Source organism: Urocitellus parryii, chromosome 10, assembly GCF_045843805.1.
Source record: "Urocitellus parryii isolate mUroPar1 chromosome 10, mUroPar1.hap1, whole genome shotgun sequence".
Lineage (NCBI taxonomy): Eukaryota > Metazoa > Chordata > Mammalia > Rodentia > Sciuridae > Urocitellus > Urocitellus parryii.
Window position 1 is genome coordinate 21,641,381 of NC_135540.1, and position 24,216 is coordinate 21,665,596.

Sequence of the window (24,216 nt, forward strand, 5' to 3'; positions counted from 1 at the left end):
GTGACATGCCACAAATGGCAGATAAATAATTAATTAAAACTTTAGATGCAGTGGTGCACACCTCTATAAAAGAGCTAAGAAGATGACAATAGTTCAGAATGTGTTCTATTGGCTACAACTTGTATTTCAGCTCTTTAATAATTTAAGCATTTATAAGATACTGTGCTAGCTTTCTGTTACTCTAACAAAATACTCAAACTAATCAACTTATAAAGAGAAAAGATTTATTTGGCACATAGTTTTGGAGGTTTTAGTGTATTACCAATTGGTCCCATTGCTTTGGGCCTGGGGCAAGGCAACACATCATGGAGAGAGTGTGTGGTGGAGTGAAATTGCTCACTTTATGGCCAGGAAGTAAAAGAAAGTGAGGAAGAATATGATGTACCACAGTTCCCTTCCAGGGAACACTCCTGAAAGAACTCCCACTGGGCCTCACCTCTCAAAGTCCCACCACCTTCCAATAGCACCAGGGGAAGGGAACCACACCCTTAATTCATGGGCTTCTGATGCACATGCAGGATCCAAACTACAGCAGGTCTGATTTCAGATCAGCTAAATTGCCTCAATAAAGGTCAAACCTTGTCTAAAAGGGTTTGTTTAAAAATAATCCTAATTTAAAGATGTCTCCCAGTTTCTGAGTTCTTCAGGTTGTACTCCTGTGGCAGTGCAGGCTCTGTTAGGACATTACCCTGTGGTCACCCTTTGCCTTTCAAGAGCAATCTCTTTCTTTAACTTCATTTGTATATTAATCCTGGAGGGACTCCAATGTTATATGGTTGGACTTTTTGATGTATAGATCAATCACAGTCCAGCCAGGAAGACAGAAGTCACTCCAGGTGTTTCCAACATAGAATTTAATACAAGAAATTATAACATGGGTAATGGGGGAAAGCCAAAGAGTGAATGGTGAGGTACCTCAATGCTGGCATCAGCAGCTAGCTGTTATCAGCCTTGGGGACAAAGTGTCAAAGGACAGAGGCAGTGCTAACAGGGCCTGGAAGCTATAGCCTTAGCAAGAGCTATGACTATGGTGGAGATCAACCAGTGGGGAATTGGCATAATGGAGGCAGAGTTGACCAGCCGGACCTGGCGCCATGCAGGAGACACAGCTGCTTCTGAAGATGCTTCAGTGTTAAGAAAATAGAAATGCCTGGGTTTCTCCTCTTTCACTGGAAACCTTTTGTCTTCCCTTGTCCAAGGCTAGTTGGAAGCCAAAAAGAAGGAAATCTAAGAAATATGCTTCTTGACCATAAAACCAGAGAATATGGCCAATAAGGATGGGGTTAGAGCTTGGAGCACAAATGGCAAGAAACTTTCCAAACCACTCAGTGACTAAGCTACCTACAGCAAATGCCCTCCTTGAGTTCTTTGCTTTACCTGACATCTGTCCAAAACCCCTAGAGTTCTTTTTGTCTCTCATTTTGCCTCCTTCCTCCTCCTGCGTACTTTGGCTCAAATTTCTTTTTAATAGAAAAATCTAATCCTGGCACTCTCGGGCTCTACATTTTACTATGGTTCCCCAATGTAAAGAGATTAATAACCAAACTCTCAAACGTGGCATTTTTGCCTTTTTTCACCTTCAACTAGGTACATTTCCATCTAGCAAGACTCAACTGCTTGTTATTTCTGCACCATTCCATTCTCTCTTATCCTACATTTGGCTCCTGGGAAAATTCCTACTAACCCTGTGTAGAGTAGTGGTCATGAGTATGAGATTCAGAGGCTGCCTGTCTTGGGTTGAGCCCAGGCACAAATACTGGCTCTAAGGATTTAATGGATTTACTAGTTTCCACATCAGTAAAATGAGGACAATAATAGAACCCACCTCCAAGAGCTGCTTTAAAGATTAAGTGATGGCTGGGGCTGTAGCTCAGTGGTAGAGCACTTGTCTAGCATGTGTGAGGCACTGGGTTCAACCCTCAGCACCACATAAAAATAAATAAATAAAATAAAGGTATTGTGTCCATCTACAACTAAAATCTATATTTACAAAAAATTGAGTGAGAATTTATATAGTACACCACTTACAACACTGGCTGGAACTTGATGCAGTGATGCACACCTGTACTCTCAGCTACTCAGGAGGCTGAGGCAGGAGTATCACAAGTTCTAGGCCAGTGTCAGCAACTTAGCAAGGACCTGTTTCAAATTAAAAGTAAAAGTGGGTGGAGTTTTGCTCAGAAGTAGAGCACCCCTGGGTCCAAGTCCTAGTATCTCCAAAAAAAAAATAAAATGACGGACACATAATAAGTAACATATACATACATGTTTTTGTTATTATTACATTTTATTATTCTTTAAACTTAGTAGCTTCATTGCTATCACTTCTGTAAAGATCTACCTTGGAAAGAACTAATTTCTCCTCTTCTTACTCTTTCTAAAGATTTGCACATCTCTAATTGTACCGTGGTCTGTGTGTATATTGTTTTCCATCAGCCGTGGATAGTGTTAGGGCAGAGTCTGGATCCTGCAATCCTGATATGGTTCAATGCATCGCCTGACCCACTCAAATGTTCATAAACAGGATATAAATAAATGTAAATGTAATTTTAAAAAGTGTCTTGGAGTTTTTCATAACAGAAACACTGGAACCCTTGTGTAAGTGGTTGTTCAGAAAAAGGTAAGCATTCCTTTACCTTGGGTTTTGCTGCTGAAACCTGTGTGATACATAACCCTCTACCTTCTTCTATACGTTTTTAAATGCTATCCCCTCTGTGAAGTCCTCTTTGATACTTTAGTCAGATGATGGCCAACCTGTCACCTCTAGTAGTTCTTTATCAACACCTCTTATGATTTGTCACTTTGCATACCCACCCACCACTGAGCCACTACTATGGACAAGCCTCGGTTTATAAGATGCTTTTGTGTTTCTTAGAAATCCCCATAGCTGAATAAAGATCAGTACTATGCGAAGGAAAATGGGGGTAGAGGAGTGTGTCAACCCCTTTAGAGTGTATATGAAATAGTAAAATTCGATGGGTATAGTAGAGACAGTAGTGTCCAGTGGCCTCATAGTATAGGAGAGGAAAAGGAACTAGTCAGCCTTCAATACGTATCTTCTTGCCCTCACTACTACATTCGCCTCTCATTTTCTGCTCTCTCCTTCAGTTACTTTGCCTCATCCACACTCCATGGTAGCCATAAGAAATATTTCCAACATGACCCAATTCTAACATCAACTTTCTTACGCAGAACTAGAAAAAAAAGTCACAAGCCCTGCTGAAGTTGTAATGACTCTAAACTTAAGGTTTCCAAACTCAACTTCACCCTTAAGGCCACTTCTAAATTATTTATGTATCTTCCATTGACTTCTTCTTTCACTTCCCACAGCAGCTACCCCAACTTCCACTGAACCCCACATACCTGCTACTGCATAAATTCAGTGATAGCTTGCTAATAAATAAATTAATTCAATGGAGTAAAGTCTAGTATCAGTTCCCCATACTCCTTCTACAGCAAACAAGTGGTTCCAGGAGTAACCTGGTGTTTTAGAAATCCTTGTATTCTTTTTTTTTGGGGGGGGGGTGGTGATGTGAATTGAACCCAGGGCCTTGTGTGTGCATGTGAGGCAACTAAGTCATATTCCTAGCCCAAAATCCTTGTATTTTTTAAACAGCATTTTGGTGAAGCACTAATCTAATTCTGTAAGTCCCTGATGGAGAACAGTGCCCACCATTGGGCCTACAAGGTGGGCATCCACTTTAACCTGCTCAGTGCTCGTTCTTTCTTCCAGTGTTTGACTTGGATGTGTCCCTTCCTACATTCATGGGTCGACACCAAATGACCATTGTGCCCATATTAACTGGGAAGACTTTTAAAACAAGAGTTGATTAGGTCATGAGAGCTCCTCCCTCATGAGTGGGCTTAGGTGTCTTTATAAAAAGGCTTGAAGTATGAAGTTGGTCCCTTTTTTGCTTTTCACTTTCTTCCTAGTAAGGACACAGTGATCCTCCCTTCAGGAGGAAGCAGCGTTCAAGGTGCCATCTTGGAAGCAGAGACTGGCACCTTGATCCAGGACTTCCCAGCCTCCTCACCAGGGAGGAATACATTTCTGCTCTTCATCAATTCTGTTACAGTAGCACAAAACAGAATAAGATGTTTTTTTCTGTCGGCCACACACCAAGGTCAAGCTGAAGAGTGCACGTCTCCACCCATCCCTCACGCTGGTCATAGTGACTGGTTTGGCATAGACAATGACTTTTTCAGTCATAAATAAAGTGATCCAAATGGGAATTGCTATTTTTCTGAAAAGATTGGGCAAAAGATTTTTTTTTTTTCTGGAGTGACCAAAAGAATAGAAGATAAGCCTGGAGCGGCAGGTGGGCATTTCTCTCCACTGAAACCAAGTCAGTAGTAGAATGGAACCTAGATAAGAAAGCAGAATCAAGTTAAAAGATGTTTTGGTCTGATATCTATGACATTTTTTGAGTACCTGGATCCACTCATGTTTGAACCAATTAGTTTCTATCATTCATAAGGCAGTTTGAGTAGAATTTGGTTGTTATTAATGAATGGAATCCTGACTAATTTAGCATCTTTCCCTACTCTAGAGGGAAAGGAGGGGACAGTTTGTGTTCATGAGGGTCACTAAAAAAAAAAAAAAGAAGGAACAGATGTGAAGTGGTTCGGAAATCTGAAATGTTTTTATTATTATTTTTGCAAAACTGAGTTGCACTCTTATCAATCCATCCAATTTCTTTCCTCATTAGATAAAACATTTATTACAACATGTTGGGTATCTTCTGGTGATTCCCTGCAAAAATGCACTCCTCAGATATCCATATCCGGCTTGAATTTCCTCTGGCTTTGGCCGTAGTCCTACTTTCTTTTAGTATTGCTGGGATTCCTCTGCGTCTGCTTTTAGGCCTGTGTGTGTCCTGGTGAATTCTTCACTCTTTTCGTCTGCTTCCTTTTAAAGCTGTTTTAAGGTTCATTGCTTCTTGACCTATTCGGCCTTGCTGTTCTTCTGGCCCAGATGAATTCCCCAGCTGGGGCTTCAAGACTCTCTAACTGCTGGGCTGTCAACAACTTTGTTTATTTTATTTTTTTTTCTTTCACCAACTTTTGGCTACTCCCTGATCACATTCAGGGTGCAAAAATGCTAGGAGTGAACCATCAACCAAGCCACAACCCCCCACCAGCAGCACATATGACAGAACCCATTTGGAATCCTTTTAGAGGCTATACCACCTAATGTGGATTAAACTCTATAGCATCAATTCACCCTCCGGAAGAAACCTAAATAGCAACACGAGAAAAGAGTCAAGGATTAACTGATGCTAATAGAAATGTTCCCAGTGATAGACCAGAAAAAACAGTGCATCCCATCTGATGAAGGTCTGCATATCATTACCACACACAAGGTACACTGCCCTGAGAAGGAAAACCCCCGTTTGTCTGTGATGTTGCTTAATAGTCTGCATCTTGTCTGCTATTGACATTGACTGTGGTAAGAGCTACATTCCACAAGAAGGGTTTATAATGGCAGTATGAACCACAAAGATGATGCTTACTCCACATCTAAGCCAATCAACTCAATGCACTATTTCATGGCTCTTGATCTTTTCCCATATTATATGAGGCTGGCCCTTTCAACGGGAGTTTTAATGCATTGCAAACCTATTCGGTGGCAAGCTTTAAAAGCATTTAATAAAAGGGATGTGAAAGAAATGTCATCAATGAGCAAGGTTTGCCTTGATGATCCCTTAACCTGTTTATTATTATCTCCTTCTTCCTAGAGATGATGGGTCAGCAGTTCTCCATATCAAGAGGGGAAAAAAAAAAAAAAAAAAGAAAACCAGAGACTTTTTGGAGCCAAAGGTCCTTCATCCCTGCAGGGTAGAGCAGCCTGCTAGCCCTCCATAATGGGCAGGTTGTGGTTTGTTCTGTTTCCTCCAAGGAACCTGCTGGAAGGAATTTTATGGCCATAGGCTTTGTGTGAGCCTTAAGCAATCCATGGCATGTGTGAAAAGAGAAAGCACTTGTCTCAAAGCTACATCTTCAATTTCCCTTCCTACTCTCTGCCCAGGACCACCTGGCTGTCTCCATTAGACTCGATGCAGCTTCAGAAGGCATTTAAAAGGTTATCTTTAGACCATACTCATTGTGAAGCAGGCAGCCCAGGCCCTCTTAGGAGAAAGCCTGAACTTTTCTGCTCACTAAATCACAGAGGTGAAGAAATTGAACCCGAAACACAGTTCTTGCTCCCTGAACGCTGACTGGTTTTGCTTTGGGGAACCCCGGGAGTGGGAGCCTTCGGCCTTCTACATTTGACTTGGTCCAATCCTCCCCTTCGGCAAACACACGCTTCTACAGACAGAAACGTTCTGTTGACTTCTCCCCCAAAAGATCTACAAGCAAAGGTGAAGCAGAACCATACGGAGCAAATGAAAACAGAGCCAGGGGGAGAAAGTGCCACTTTACAGAAATAAATATGACCAACTTTGACCCACAGGAAACCATTTTATGGCAAAGATTTTGTCCTTTAGAAGAAAAGGCTAGGCATTTTATTTTTCAAAATGAAACCTTAGATTAGTCAAACAATTGCCCAATGCCTGGTGGAAATGATTTTGTCTGGAGGAACCCATATGGTGCTCTCCCATGAAAAGAAAAATTAATCTTCAATAAATAAAAAAGTTTAAATTCCTCGTTGGTAAAATTATTCTTACATTCTAGTTCTCATCAAGGACTAATATATATATAACACTTGAAGTTTTTCCATTAAACTGTTTTTGAATTATGAGTGACAAAAAAATATATATTTGAGCAAATTGAAGGGGGAGGAAAAAAAAAGAGAGACAGAGATTTCGTGTCCCATAGCTGGAGAGTGTGTTATTTACATCTCTGACAATTCTCTACCCACCCTCCCCTCTCCATGGAGCTATGGGCAATGCTATTATTCACAAGTTTTGGATAGAGAAACTTTTACTATAGCATTCCCTTTAATTCATCAAATATGTGCACCTAAAAGGGAAAAGTTGTGCATTAAGTGCATGAAATATGTGACTGTCAAACAGAATTTGAAATTGATGACAGCATTTTTCACATTCTACAACTCTTTCATCCTATTGTCTGATTTCTATACACTTCTGCCCTAAGAGCACACACTACAGCCTCTTTTTGGAGCCAAAGTTCCTTCACCCTTGAGATGGAGTTCCATTCCCACCACTAAGAGCTACAGAACCTTGGGCAAGCTAGTTAACCTCTCTGACCCTCAGTATCATTGTCTTTAGAGTTAATCCACCTCAAAAGTTATTGTGAGAACTAAAGAAGACAGAAAACTTTAAACAGAATTAAAGAATAATTGTCCTCATATGCGTTAATATTATTAATCTGATTTGGACGTACAGGTTTCACTCAAGTTGAAGAAAAATTGAAAACAAAAATGTTGATGACAACTTAGGGCCTTGCTACATTGCTGAGGCTGGCTTTGAACTTGGAATCCTCCTGTCTCAGCCTCCTGAGTTTCTGGGATTACAGGTGTGCACCCGGAGCTCTGCCTTACTTTGTTTTTTAAAAACAGTCTCCCCCGTCCCACCACTTTGTATTATGTCAAAGGTCTGGTCTGCCAAAGGCCCTGTTTCTCTCCTCTGATCATACACTAGGTCAGAATCACCAACAGCCTTTGGACCCTTTAAGGGACTCATCCAGCCACATGATGTAGCAAAGACATCCTGTTAGACAAACACCGTGCCCTTTATGACATTTTGGCAGCACAATGTACTTGGCATCTCTTTTTCATTACATTGGTAATGGGCTAGACAGAAGGAAGTCAGATGGGTAAATCGGGAAAAACCCAGAATGCAAATGGATTTTGTCACAAGTTCTTGGGTGGAGAGGATTGCCTTGGCAGATGCCTTGTGTGGGAGAAAGCTCTGCTGGATGTCAATTTGGGTAGCAAGTGCAGGGTCTGCCCGGGTTCCATACTGCTGAGGATGTAAGCAGAAATCTTTCCTTGATTCTACTTTGAAATACACACTTGGTTTCAGTTAAAATATGTAATAGATAGAGACAGAGGTTCGCACAAGTGAAGAAAAGGCAGATACAGTTTACAGCAGATCTGATTTTGAACTCTTAAATTTTTAAAATAACATTTGTTAAGTCATAGGATTTTTAGAAACAAAAATAGCACTTGAAGGTATAAAGATTTGACTTGAGCTATTTTAAAATAATAAGCCAGCAGGCATATATACTCATGCTCATTCATTTTTTAGAGAGAAAATGATTATTGTCTCACGAATTGTAGCTTTCTTGTCTGGCCCTAAATAATGCAACTTTAGCAAGAAAATCTGAGCTCTGAGACACATTCATTACAAACAGTTACAAATACAGCAGTTATATTATTCTAGTCATTACTAGCAGAAGTTTTCATTATAAATATGGATATTAAGAGGTTCATCATCCATATATGTGCAAGCTCTAATCTGATTCCTGACAAAATAGAAACTAACTCTTCTATATAGGAAGGAAGATATTTTCTTTTCTTTCAATTTTTATAAAAACCGAAAAAGCACATTTTTTTGGTAAGCATCTTTCTTGAGGACCAAGGACCCTGGTCTTTGTGGGTAACTGTGGTAACAGGAATAAAATTCTACTCATGTAGAGCATATGCACTGGGGTTTCTGATTGCCCAAGCACTATATGAATGCATTACCATTGTAAGAAATGCAAACGATGGAAATTAATTCCCTTCAGGCCTTTTCACTGGTGTTCCAAGAACAACAATAAAGATCTTGATTACTTGTTTGGGGAAAGACTCCGGGTTGCTGACCGTTTCTTGTGTATTTGAAGAATTGATTGGACAATTAATTATTCTGGAGAGACTTTAAGGAAGCTCCCTGTTTTCTATCTCCATCTCATCCTTGTCTTTCTTTATATCTGATGATTCAAAGTCCTGAGCTTGTCCAAGATTATCCAGAACAGTGTCTCTATGAATCCTACCCCCGGGCAAGCACAACAGCATCCTGTGAGAATTAAGAAGGCATATTCCCAGGCCCGTCCCAGCTTGATGAATCAGAAACTCTAGAGATGAAATCCAGCAATCTGTGTTTCAACAAGCTCTCCAAGCACTTCTCTTTGTAAGCCAGATTTGAGAACCCATATCTGGGGCATAGTTGCTCCCTTGTAGTACATATCCACCCTCATGTGTGCGTTCTAAGCCCTGGCTTTCTCTGCCCTGCTACTGTAATCGCTACTCTTAAATAAAGACTGTGACCGTCCAATGGCTTCATTACTCTTCTCTTTAATTGTGTTTTCATACAGACCCTTTTTTTTTCTTTTCTGCTATTTCATTGGGAGATCAGAGAGGGAGAATTGATAGACATCAATTATTTATTGTTTAGGGCCCTGTCTCTAGTTTCTCATATACTTGCCTGACATTTCTAATGCATGGATATTTGTATAGCTCTAATCTATCCTAAAATTGCCATCATTAAAGGTTAGAACTTTTGTTTATGTGTGTGTAGGGGAGACTGGTTTTTAAAGGAGTAAAATCTTATTTTGCTGGTGAACACTTATTTTATGTCATCACTTTCTCCTTTATCTTCAATAATCACTTCTTTGAGAAGTAGTATTTGATTTTTTTTATTTCAATTTCTAGAGCTGAATATTTAGTTTTTTTGCTTTCTAAAAAGTACATTTAAGGCTGGGGTTACAGGCATATATTTAGTTTTTTGCTCTCTAAAAAGTAAATTTAAAGGTATAAATTTGCTACTGAGTACTACTTTGGCTAGCTTTCACAGTTTTCAGTATGTGCCTTAATTGTCATTTATTTCCATTGAAACTAAAAACTAAATGGAAATTTAGTTTGTTGTTGTTGTTGTTGATAAGTAAAGCAACTTGCAAAAGTTTTTCTCTCTCCCTCCATCCCTCTCTCCCTCCTTTATATTTTATTTATTTACTTATTTCGTTAAGAAGAATATGGGCCAGGAACAGTGGCATCCAGATTCTTGAGAGGCTGAGGTAGAAAGATCATAAGTTCTAAGCCAGCCTCAGCAACTTAGAGAAACACTGTCTAAAACTAAAAATTTCAAAAAAGGATTGCGGATGTGCCTCAATGGTAAAGCACCGCTGGGTTCAATCTCTAGTACCAAAAAAAAAAAAAAAAAAGAATGTAGGTGGGGAAAGACTTTGAGAATCTTGAAAATGGGTTGTAGCCTAGTACTTAATTTTTATAATTCTTCTGTGTGCACAAGACAAAATTCTACCATTCTGTTAGACCCACCCTGGTTATTGTGTGATTTAATTCTTCTACAGCCTTGACATTTCGGGTCTATTTTGGTCTTTTGAATTCTGAGGGAATTATATTAGCTCTCTATTATTATTAGGAAGTTTGCTATACTTTCTTAAATCTTTGCTTTATATATTTTAAAACAATGTGTCTAAAAGGTATAAGTCTGTAACTAATTTATTATCTTGGGATTTGTATGATGAAATTTATTATCATTATTCATTGTTTATTTTATAATTTTTAACCTTGAATTCTGCTTGTTTCATAATAACATTACAGAGTTTATTTTCTTTTTATTAATATTTGTCTGGTGTACCCTTTTATTTTCTAATTGACACAGCATGTAACTACCTGAGAAATTTTAGCTTTTTTTGTAATCATGACATTTTACAATTACTGATATTTGGGGCCTTCTCTCTATTGTTTCTTATTGTGCTTTAATTTTTTTCATTTGTTGTTTTTGCATTTTTTCGAGGTTAGTTAAATATTTTTTCTTCTCTTAATTTGAAAGTTATGTTTCATCTCAAGTTATCAACTTTTTACTCTCTTGTTTAGTACACACTTAAAATATTTTTCCATAAATACTTAAGATCTTGGCACATTGAGAATTCTCTGTTCCCACATCTTCTCTGCCCAACCCACCCTACCTACTCCAGAATCTATAATTGAGGTTTTTCTCAACCAACAGACAACCACACATCTTGCTTATTTCTGTATCACGTTTCATTGTATCATATCTACCATTTTCTTTTATTCATTTTTTTCATTTTTGCTGAAATACAAAATACTTCTTTATCTTCCAAGGAGTTCTCTAATTATCCATTACTGATGATTTGGCCATGTTCAAATTTGAAGTTGAAAGTGATTTTCTTTATGAACTTTGATATACGTAGGTTATACATTTTGTTCATTCTGCTTGGCTCCAAATGAGCCTCTCATCATAAATATTCATACATTGAGGATGGATTAATTTTTACAATGGTTTTTGTATTCTCCAATTTCTAATTTCTCAACAGAAAATTTTGTTTTTTAAATGTTCTGATGAGAATATTATCTTGCCCTGTGAAGAATATCAATAATAGTTCTACCCTGTACTTTTTGTTTTAGTGATTTGCTTTCCTTGGCTGTGAATGCTTCTGTTTGCTTGTTGAGATTCGTACCTTTTAATTCAAAGTTTTGTGTTGGTCCATCTATGAATGCTATTTCTATTTATAGAAGCCTACTCTGGTGGTTTTTTTTTTTTTTTGAATGAGGTGGTAGAAGAGAAAAATAGAAAGGGTCGGGTAATCTGCTAGACACCGATTTTCTACCAAACAATGACTGATCTTCTAGATGTGAGTGCATCCAGTTCCCCTGGGACACCACAAGACATCAGAGACACTGCCTACTTCTCAAGCTTGTGGGCTCCCACTCTCTGTCATGTCTGCCAGGAGATTTCTCTCCACAGTATCCATTTTCCCATTCTCTGAGCTGGTTAAGGCATCTTTTCCTCTCTTTAAATGTGGAGAAAATGAGGCACAACAAGAAAATTGATTCCTTCTAACACATCACTGTTCATATGTGGTGGAGCAAAGAACAAAATTCAAATCTGCAGACTCCCCCATTCTGCTGCTATTTCCTGGATCTTGCCAAGCAGATCTAATGTTGTTCTGGTTTAATTAACTGATATTTAATTATGACCAATTGTAGAAAAAAGTGTCTAAAAATAAATGCATATCATGGTGGATGGAGAAAGTGTGTTCTTTAAAATATTTTGAATTTAATATAACAGATAAATACAGGAAAAACAGTTTACGTTCCCTCATGCAATGATATGGGCAAAAGGAATCACAGTAGAAAACAAGATTGTCCATGGGGAACATTGATTTCAAAATCTTGCTTCCTCAGATGCCACCAAGGTTAAGTAGGGTGTTCTCTTCTGCTGCTGCTAGTGCTGCTGCTGCCACCTTTGAGCAAATTGGACCTCGGAGCTGACCAAGGACATGGCTAAGCTGTGAAAATTCTTTGGATTCCTCATGAAGCTGAAGCTCTGGGGTGGAAAGTGACCCAGCACAAGTCATGACCTAATAATGCCAGTGTCTTGAAAGAGAATCCCTGCAGCCTGCACTAGAAAGAGAAAGGGGTGAGCTCGGACTATTTGCATCATCAGAAATTTTAAAAATAATACATTCTAATGGAATTTTGGCAAAAGGTAAGAAATAGGCTAATTCTGAAATACCGAGTGAGTTTAGGGTGATGGGATCAGGGGATGATTTTTATTTCTAATGTTGTTTCACAATTTTTCAAACTGCAGATCACATTGTTGTATCTGAGAGATGTGGCTGCAAAACAAACCACCATAAAGTGTATTGGCATAAACAAAAAGAAGTTATTTAGTCCACCGTTCTGTGCTAGACCACGTAGGCCGGCTTTCATGGCTCTGGCCTGGGATCTTGCTGGTGGCTACAGCCCAGATGTCAGGTCAGCAGAGGCACATGGGCCCTCTCCTCCCCACAATGGGTAAGTTCTCGTTGCTGCTATAATTTCTATTAGCTAGGCTACCAACTCCCTTCCCACGAACCATTTCTAAATCTGACCCCGTTGTTTTTCTGTCATTGCCAGGTTCTCACAGTTGGTCTGTATCACTTCCTGTTAGAGCCAAGGATTTTCCCCCTCTTTGGACCTATGAAGGCTACTAGGCCTGTGGCTCCAGGCTTGGGTGGGAATGGAAGTCTTCTCACCCACCTCCTTTCTCCATCTGCCTTGAACTTTTCCTCTGGGTGGCTTTTGGAGGAGGGGAGGAGTTGATCCATCTCCTGCCTCACCTCTGTGTAGCATGTAGGCCGTCTTCTTTGTTGGCCTGTATTGTTTTTGCCTTCCATGAGCAGCTAGTCCGCAAAATTCCTACTGCTCCCCTGAGCTCTGCTTCACTAGTCAAGTTGTGGTCTGTGCTCTCCTTTGGATTTGAAATGTCCCTGAAAGGTCCATGTATTCAAGTCTTGGTCCTCTACTTGTGCTATGGAGAGGAGCAGAACCTTTAAGAGGTGGGGCCTCTTGGGAGGAAGTTAAGTCTTTGGGGGGGGGGTGTTTTTGAAGGGAATACTAGGACTCCAGTCCCTTTCTGTCTCTCTTTGAATGCCTTCAGGTTGATGTGAGATGAGAAGCTTCCTCCACCCCATGCTACTGTGACGTGCTGCCTACTCACAGGCCCCAAAGCAACTGGCCCACTGACCATGAACTGAAACCTCCAGAATAAACCTGAGCCCAAATAAACCTGTCTTCCTTAGAAGTCGATTGTCTCAGATATTTTGCCACAACACTGACTAAAACACTCTCTCAAGTAGAAATTGATAGGAAGGGATCCCAAGACCCTGCTGGCATGACTCAACCCTAAGGTATTTCTTTAGAAATATGAATGCATCTTTAAAAGTTTACCTTCACCTGGCCCCAGCCCATAATAGGCCCTACCAAGCTAATAGCTACTCCTCCCATCCCCAGCTGTATTTCAGCAACCAGAAAATAGTCAAGTAGACTGGTTTATGCCTCGTCCATCTGGCCTTACTCACCCACTACCTTTCCTTAGTGTCCCTGCCCCCAGAATAACAGAACAAACCTGCAAACCCTACTGCTAGAAGACTTCAAGTGGGGAAAAAGTCCCTATTTCCTGCTGATACCCACAGATGTCAGGAGGAAGTCTCCCACTGTTTCCCACTTCCTTTTGCTTCAGAGAAGAAATCACTAAGTGCCAACCTCTCTTTGCCTTAAAGAAGTAAGAGGAGGGCAGAACCTCTAAAAATCATCTCCTGACCCCTTTCAAGTCTTCTTTACACAGAGGATGAGAGGTCAGAGGCATTAGAACCATTGGAAGATTTTCTTATGTCTGACTTGGCTCAACGGCCCCTCTCACCAAGCCCCTTAGGCTTGGGGCCTTAGCCTCAAGTTCTTTCTGAATTTAGAGTGCAGACTACAGAGTGGCCTTTGCTCTCAGCTATGATTTCCAGGGCCCAGTCCTGGAAAGTTTAAAAAAAAATTGCACAAGGCAATATCTACACTATCCTGCCACACAGGAAGGCTTTTAATAGAAGCAAACATTTAAAAAAGAGTCTCAGCTATAACTTCGGTATCACTGTGGATGGACATCTTTTGCTTCAACTTTTGTGGCCTATTTTCCTTTTGTAGATCAGTCTTCTCCTTTTGAAAATCAAAACAATTTATCGTAAGAGTTTAAGAGTACCTTTATAGGCATCGATTAGTTTAAATATCACAGTTCATTCTCTTTCCCTCAGCACCAAGAAAATTGATGTGATGGCCTGTCTTAAGTTGGCTTCCTCTACTGGTCTTTTATCTGACAAGACACCTTTGGCAAAGTAATGACAAAGGCTCATCAATATGCTACTTTTCATCTGCCTGACACTGAAATCAATGGGCTGCTGAAGAAGTTCCTCTATCAGCGATGTCAGAAACGATCATGGTGCTGGACAGAGTATGCTACCTGATTTCTCCGAGCACTCACTCATTCCTGAAAGCTTTCTCTCAGCTGTTACAACAGTGACCCTGCTTAGAGGTCAGAGATAAAGATGCTCCACAATCAAAGGATGCCCAGCAAGTCTGGAGAGGGGAGACTCTCTCCGAGTGTGAGATGATATAATGGTCTGTATATATGACCCTCGGGAGAAATCACATTTTCCATTTCTGGGACAGGTGACCTGCGGGATCTGCATTGGTGGGCCTGGAAGCCCTAATTTGTCATAAGTGACAGCTGGGATCAGAGGGTTATGCTCAACAGCATTGAGGAAATAACTTACCCGAGCAAAAGTGGATGGGATGGCATAATCTGTTTTATGAAAAAGAAAGTCTTCATCAAAATTTTACAATGACAAAGCATAGATTTGATCACATAAACATTTTATATATGATAACAAATGCTAATGATTCAGTAGAAGAAAACAATTTGCAAAATACATTTTTAACATATTTAGATAATTTGCCATCATCAGTGATAATAAGAATTATCACGTGGAAAACTGAATTGCACCAACAATCACAAACCTCACTGACTTACATCTCTAATTTAGAAGCTGCTGGGCTTGTGCTCATTCTAGAAGAACAAAGTCCTAGGAAGTTACATCCATTACCTGAACCTCTAACCCAAAGTAGAAGAAAAATTGAAGACCCTAGGTTTCAGACAGTGATGGCTAAATTATTTTGACTGGTGAATATAAAAGAGGAATTTGATTTTTATTTTTCTGCTTGAAAAGAGTTTGAAAAGCCATTATATCCCAGAAAACAAGTTTTTTACCAAAAAGCTCAAATTTTTCCTAAAATGTACTTTCTTTTGTTTCTCCCCTCAAGAAAAGCAGTGGCTTATTCTAAAATGGTCATATTAACCCTTTTGAGATATTTTTCTCATCTTTTCCATGTCTACATCAATGATGAAATCCTACAAGCAATGACATTGTAGTTTAGAATTCAAGAAAGCGTATTTATTACTTATAATGGTAAGTAATAAATTGGAGATAGCTGTAAAGAATTCCTTGGAGGTAAATGTGGTACATATGCAAAATGAAATATTACTAAGACAGAAAGAAGAATGAAATTATAGCATTTGGCAGTAACTGGAAGGAACTGGAGACTATCATGCTAAGTGAAATAAGCCAATTCCCAAAAACCAAAGGCCAAATGTTCCCTCTGATATGTGGATGCTGACTCACATTAGGTGTGTGTGTGGGGGAAGTCATGGGATTGGACAGGAGGCCGTGGGGGTAAGTGAGAGGGCATGGGAATGGGAAAGACAGAAGAATGAATCAGACATCACTTTCCTATGTTCACATATGAATTCATGACCAGTATAACTCCACATCATGTACAACCACAAGAATAGGAAGTTATACTCCATGCATGTATGTTATCTCAAAATACATTCTACTGTCATGTATAACTGAAAAGAACAAATAAAAAATTAATAAATTGATTCCTTGGAGGGAGGAAGGTGGTGTTTAAGCAATGTACACCCCACCTTGTTAGTGGGGTGGCAAAGAAAAAAATGATTGAAAAGAGGATGAGTGGGTGTTGTAGGAAAACCCTGCAAGAACACTGATCACAATACCAGGGCAAAGGTATTTCCTCAGAGGTAAGTATCCTGCAAGATCCCCCAAACCAGAGTCACACAGCATGGCCAAAGTCCCAGAGGAAAAGGGAAGGAGAAACCATAGTAATGTCAGGCCAAAGGAGAGGGGCAAGAGTGAGTCAGGAGTTGGAGGGATTAGAATTGTCAGACATAGAATAGAAAAAGTGTTCATTTTTTAAAATAAGTTTATAATCAAGGATTAACTCCAATGCAAATGTGAAAAAAAAGAATAAAAATTAGAAGGAATTGCTTGTAATAAGTGGTTAGCATCAATTTCTCTTTCTAACTAGCAAGACACTAACCAAAACCTTAGTGACCTGAAAATCTCGATGTTGCCTCCAAGATTGTGTAAATTAGTACCAGAAAATAATTTGAGACAAAAACTTTTTGTTATCACCAAATAGCCATTCTGCTAACAGATGGGCTCAGCTACGTTGGCAACCCCATTTGGATCCCTTGCTTAGAAGGGCCCCATTGTGACTTAGATGTGTGGTGCCCTAAAAGCTCATGTGTGAGGCAATGCAAGAATGTTCAGAGGTGAAATGATCATATCAAAAGAGTCATGAGCTAATCAGTGGGTTAATCTGCTTGAATGGATTAGTGGAGTGGTAACTAGAGGCAGGTAGGGTATCACTGGAGGAAGCAGGTCGTTGGGAGTGTGCCTTTAGATTTAAGTTTTCCTGCTCTCTCTGCTTCCTGGCTGTCATGAACTGAGCAGCATTCTTCTGCTATGTCTCTCCTCCGTAATGTTCTGCCTCATCTTGGACCCAGAGCAATGGAGCTGGCCGACCATTCACTGAACCTCTGAAACCATGAGCCAAAATAAAATTTTCCTACTCTAAGTTGTTCTTGTTAGGTCTTTTGGTCACACCGAAGCAAATTTGACTAAAACTGACCCTGAGTTTGGTTAAATGCCCTGTTGTTTCCAACCTGAAATTCTTAGTTTTTGAACAAGGGGCTCCATGTTTGTAGTTTGCACAGGGACCCACAAATTCCCAAATTTATTCTCCCTCTCCAATAGTTGAGTCCTTCAGGAAAATCTTGGCCCCTGTATATCATGGAGTACATTTTTGTTGGTCCAAGGCATACAGTGCAGTTTCATTTCACTTACCAGGAAAAGTTTTGGATCTAAGTATAAGACACCATTTATACAAATGATGAGAACAGAGAAGAGGCGATCTGGGACGTTTCTTGAAAACCTTCCTTGGGTCTTAAAATAATGCACTGGAGAGATGTTCATTTTGGTCCTGTCTCAAGATATTGATGTGTGAGGCTAGCGATAGATCCTGAATCTGATGGCTTCCACGTCCTCCACTACAGTGACCCTGTCCCTTCTCCTTGGGCTGCTTCGACAGCCTGCTGTGCATACTCTTATTTCCACTCTCACCTCTGATTGTCAGTTTTCAATAAGGCATAGTGTATCCTTCACACACATACATCATGACTCTCTCCTGCTCAAAACTCTCCCAAAACTTCCCACCTTACAAGAAAATTCTGATCATGACCTCCAGGGTCCTTCCAATCCCACACCGGCTGCCCTGTGATCTCATTTCTTGCCCATCTTCTTCCTGCCTGTTCCTTTCCAGTCACACGGACACCCTTGCTGCCTCACCCTTGCTGTCTCTACTTTGCATTTTTTCTGGAAGCCCTTCCCCAGAAGCTTCCATGACATGCTCCCTTCCTTTATCTGCCTCTTCCCTTGTAGGCTGGAAAGTCCTTCAAAGGCACCTGTGCTGAAGGCTTCGTCGTTGGCATGGCTGTTGGAAGGTGATGGAGTCTTTAGGAGGTGGAGCCTAGTGGGAGCTTTTAGGTCATTGGGAGTATGTCCTTGAAGGGGATGTGGAAGGCCAGTCACCTCCTCTCTCTCTCTTTGCTTTCCAGCTGCATGAAGTAAAAACTCTCCTCGGCCATGTGCCCCTGTCATGGTGTACTGTATACCATAGGCCTAAAAGCAAGAGGGCCAAGCAACCATGGACCGAATCCTCTGAAACCATGACTCAAGCTAAACCTTTCCTCCTTATAGGTAGATTATCCCAGGTATTTGTTACTGTATCAGAAAGCTGACTAACACATAGGCCAAGGATGACTTCACTGAAAGTCATATACATATGTATAAGTGGTCCCTTCCTTCACCATTCTCTAGTACCTTGCCAGCAATACCGTTCTTCATAGCACTTTCTAGCTACTACTTGAAACATTGTATTATTCCCCCTTCTTTCATTTTACGCTCCTAATGAAGCATCCTAATGCATCCTAATGAAGTTAAAAAATTTGTCTTTTATCTAATGATACAGCAGGAGACCTAGTTAGGTACTTATATCCAATTTAGTACATTGGGACCACATACTACCATTATATTTCTAGTACCCACAACCTATGTTATTCTTGGAGTTGCTTAAGCCTTTTTGTGACCATAAAGGAAATTCTTGCAATGTATTAGAAGGTGGTGCAGAAAGACAAATAACTCAGTTCTACTTTGCAGTCCCTGACCTGTAGAATTCATCACCTTGGCACAGCCCTATCTTCTGTCATCATGTGAGCCAATAAATTAGTTAAATCACTTTCATTGGATTTGCTGCTTATACATAGCTAAAAATGTCCTAATTGATGTATAATCCTGATCCTCTAGAAATTTTTGACATTATAAATTCTGGAATATATCATTTTATCTAAGAACATTTTTGTCTTTTTCATCTCTCACACAAGTCTGGATAAACTCAGCTAAATGCTTTATGACTTTTAGGATTAATGTTGTAATATTCATCACATTACTTACCTACCATGATCCATTATCATAGGCATTTGAATTCCCCCATTCAGATAATGATGCAAAACTAATTTTCTTGTGCAATTGGACACTACTAAATTACAAAATTTGTAACTGTGACAAAGAAGAAAAAACAAACCCCCCAAACACTTGCAACTTCTTAGAAATACCTGGGTAGAAAACACTTCCAGAAGTTGGTCCAGTAAAAAGCAATGTGTTCTAGAGCTCTGCTAAAGTCTAAATCACAGGCATACTGCTTCATGCAGAAAGATCCCCCACACCCAAACACTTTGAGTGGCTTTCCAAACATTCAATCTTCCAATTCCAATATTTCCTTATGAATTCATGGTTAACTGAAGTGTGACCCTGTTATTACCACTAAGAGACAGGTCTTCATCTATTTATTGAGTACTTCTTTCGTATCCAACTTTAAAGTCCTAGAGAGATAGCCATATATAGGAAGATGAGGATCCTATCCTCACAGGTGAGACAGGGAGGTCTCTGGGAAGCCTTCGTAACAGTATGCATCATGACAGGAGCTGAGGTTTTCCCAGTCAGCAGCCCCAGACTCCATGGCAAACTCCTCCCCCACGTGCTGAGGCCTGGGCAGTGAACCAGGGTGATGGCCCAAGACCCAAGATGCACCACCCAAAGACGGCGTCATTCACACCCTAGTCTATGTAACTGAACACCCAAGGGGTTCCCCTAGAGTTGGGCAGTGTCAAGCCTGTATGCCCCAGGCATCAGGCATTTTGACTATATACCTGACTTTGCCACAAGATTTATTAGGAAAGTTATTGCCAACTCTTCCACTGAGTCTCCATCAAAAAATGGCCTCTCGAGTCTGCTTTCCTCTTCCTGGATCTTTTACCATCTGGCCCTGTTTTTCTCACTCCGTGTTGTAGGTTGATTTGGGTCCCTCCAGAAAGCTAAGGTGAAGTCCTAACTCTCAGCATTTCAAAGTGTGGCCTTATTTGGAAATTGGATGGTTGCTAATATCATTGGTTAAGATGAAGTCAAACTGGAGTAGGGTGGGTTTAAATTCAATATGCATCACACCCCATAAAAGAAATTGGAATGCTGCACCTATGAGCCAAGGAATGCCAAAGATTGCCAGCAAACCATGAAAAGCCAGCAGAGAGACTTGGAACAGACTCCCCTTCACAGTTATCAGAAGGAACCAACTCACCTTCCAAACAATAAGACTTCTGCTGCTTAAGTTACCCATTTTGTGGCTTTGTGTTGTTACAGCCACAGCAAACTAATACATCTTACCTATAGCTCCTTTTTTTTTGATTAAAAAAAGTCAAAACTTTTAGCTGTGACCTTCGTAATCACTGCTCCATGTTTAAAAACTTCCCAACATATTTCTTTTCCTTACCAAACAAGCCCTTCAGCTTCAGGCACTGTCTTAAGGACAGTGGTTTCCATGTGGCTCTCTGGAGTACAGTTCACTGAGTACTGAAGTGACATTATCTAAGTCAGTAATCCCAGGGAGTTGCTCCACCAATAAGTTGTAAAACTCCTCCTTGCTCTGCAGGTCAAGCTGGTGAATGTCTTCTACTGTCTCTCATCACTATATCATCCGACCATCCCATCATCTTCTTGGGCAATTTGACACCTGCTTCAAACTCTTCATCTTTACTTCAAATCTTCCCATCATCTTGGGCATCTCAATGGCCAGGTGAATAAGCCACCAACCACCCATGTCCATGGCTCTTTGCTGTCACTGAGTGTATTAATTTGCTACGGCTGCCATAACAAATACTACCAACCAGGTGACTTAAACATCAGAAGGTCCAGTGGCCATCAACTACCATCACTCAAATTTACTCACTCAAATTTAGGAACCTTAGATTCCTTGTCTCACCTGGATCTGTTCTACGTCAGCACTTTAAAATTCCAATACTTCATTCTCTAGCCACCTCCATCTTTCATTTTCTCCTGGGCTCTTCTCTATCAAATTTGTCTTTCTTTTTTTGGTGGGGCTTCATAGAGATCTCTAAGATCTCCAAGTCTTTACATTCTCCCAGCTGGTTGTCCCCAGACTGAACCTGAAGTTACTGAAAGCCTGTTGTTCTGTCATCACGGCCACTTGCTTGTAAGAGTTCTCCTGGAGGCTGATGACATCTCATTATCACCTAGTCCCAATGTGGGGGGTGGGAGAGTGTTCCACACTGGCTCATCCAGACAGTACGTTGACACTAGAGATGACCTTGGGTTCATTATAATCTGCTTACCATGATTAAAAGAAAAACACCCACTGACAGATCTGACCATGCCCAAATTAGGGAAGAGAAGAGGTGGCACCCTGATCCCTGGAAATCTCTCCTTCCTGTGAAGGGCTCTGATGACAGTTCCCTGGTCACCTCTCGCCACCACCACCTCAGACCCCAGACAAGCTCAGGGAGAAAGTGTCGTTAGAGCATGAGCTCCTGTCTCCATTCATTGGCTGTGGCTTCTAGAACTGTTTGGTTATTTGAGAACAGTATGAAGTACAAAAAGAAGATTAATATCTTCCTGGCCTTGACTTTTCCTACCTAGACCAGACTTCATCACTGAGCACCAACGACCTCTCCTCCATAAAGGTGGAAGACAACAGGACAGAGGACTCTGGGGATATATCATCAAAGATATATTTGTATATGGAGTGAGGTGGCAGGAGGGGCTATTGAGAGACAGAGCTGGTAGAATGTTAGTAGCTAGGTAATGTGGTGTCTCCAATCATTTTCAACTTACTTCAGAATGTAATAGCTATTTATCTGTGAAATAATAAGAAATATATTTTTGTCTCTGCTCCCATTTCCTGTCACACAGCTCCTAAAACCAAGTGATAAGTGTTTGCTCATTTGTTTCTTTTTGTATGCTAAAAAGATGACTGGTTGGAGCAGGTGCTTTTGCTCCTGAATACCCTGAGGATGAGGGTTGGGTGCCAGGAGAACCAACCCAGTCGTTAGAGGGTTGGAACTTTGACCCCAACTTTACCATCAACCTCCAGGGCCTGTTTGCAGGTAGAGTTGGTCACCAATGGCCAATGATGTAACTAACCATGCCAACGTAATGGAGCCTTCATTAAAAACACCAAAGGACAATGTTCAGAGAGCTTCCAGGATGATGAATGGGAACACATCCAAGTGCCTGGAGGCTGGGGTACCCCCCAAACTCCACAAGGAAACCAGCTCCAGAACTCACCCTATGTATTTCTTTCTGTGGATTTTCTGTATCCTTAATATCTGCTTAGTAATAAAGCCGGTAAGCAAATTATTTTCCTGGGTTCTATGATCAACTTTAGCAAATTATCAAATAAGAAGAGGGTCCTGGTGTTATCATAGGAGACGGGGGAGCTGAAGCTCAAACCTGGGTTCTTGTGTCCTGATGAAAGAAAATTCAACGTCAGACACAAGAAAACAAGCAAGAGAATTTTACTATAAGTGAAAGTGAAGCAAGGCTCAAGCAAAGAGCACTCCCAAGAGAGTCTCGCCCCATTCAGAGAGTAGGACAAAGAAAACAAAACTCCTTCCGAATTTAATGATGTTCCATATTTGCCAAGAGAGCTGGGGTCCACCTCTGCAGTCCTGGACCGCAAGAGGTTCAGTTCCTTTTTCATGTCACTGGGGCAGTTTTTGACCCTCCTTGGTCTCTCCAGAACTGTCATGGCAACCATCCCATCCAGGAGGGCTTCATCCACAGGTCAATCCTATGTTAATGCAGTTGCTGGGGTCTGTGACCGGCCAAGCTTTACTTTAGTGTGTGTGCCTGCACTATTTATGAAATTTTCTTTATGAAACACATTGAGAAACCTATGACCATAAATCCTGACTCTACATTGACCCCATTGATCTTTTTCTTCCTGACGTCTTTCTTGATTTGCTCCCTTTGTTCCCACCTATTTATTCTCAGGTTAGCACACCTGTTGTTTTTCCACAAGTGACTAGATTGTTCATTAAAGGCAATGAAAGAACCCTGTGACCCTGCTATGTCACTGGTGCACAATCCACGGCTCATTACTAATGACCACCTCACAGTGTCACCAGATGGGGGGCCGAGGAGGGTCCCCAGAAGGGAGAAGGGAACCCCAACTCAGCCCTGGTAGGTTCCTGACTTGTGCTGCAGGAAGGAAATTCAGGATGCATCAAAAGAGGCACCATCAGAGATTTACTCAGGAAAACAAAGAGATTTCTTCAGGAAAGCAAACAACAGGGCATGCGGGGGGGTGGGTGGGGGGGGTAGTACAGGCTCTCATGAGTGAGACCCACCTTTGGGGTCCTGCGCTTCAGTTCAAGTCCACCTTGGAAATGGTGAAGTGGTGTCAGCTTAATGAGCTCTGCATTCAGTTCTTTCACTTATGGAGCACACAGTGGGTCACGGTGATCTGGTTCTTAGAATCTTCAGGCTCATGCTCTCTAGTGAATAGGTAGCACTTGAAGTGTTCCCATACCATGGGTTTTTTAACAATCTCTCTCTCTCTCTCTCTCTCTCTCTCTCTCTCTCTCTCCACTAATTAACTGGACTGACAGGATTTATTGGATCTTTTGAAAATTTAGATCTGGAAGAAAAAGAGACCTGGGGAGTAAAGGTGAGGGTGTTCATGGAAGTTTTAGATTTTAAGTGACAGCCCTTCATCGTCTCCTAATTATGCACATATCTTTGATCCCACCTACCTCAATGGGAACACTGATTTGTAGCAAAACTGGACAGAAGTCCTGGGTATCCTGGGAGCCTACTGTGTGCTGTTGGCCTCTGAAATGGAGGGGCATTCTGTGGGGGTTGGGCCCTTGACCTGTGATGTTATGATGTCCAGAACTGAGCTAAATGATAGGACACCCAGTTGATATCCACTAGAGAATTTCTCGGTGCGGAAGAAGTGCCCACACATCCCGTCACATTCCATCATGCATTGAGTTGTAAATATAGAATACAACAGTTTTCCTGTATAGATTATTTTACCTAACATTTTTGGTACTATTGCTTCACTTTACTTCAATTGTTCCCCCACCCCCTCAGTTGTAGAACTGAGCTCAAACTCCTTCTGCTGGTTCCCTGAGCCATTCTCAATGTGGGCTTGCCTACACCCCCAGAATCATTTCCCAGCGCTTCCTACCTCTCACCTTGTGC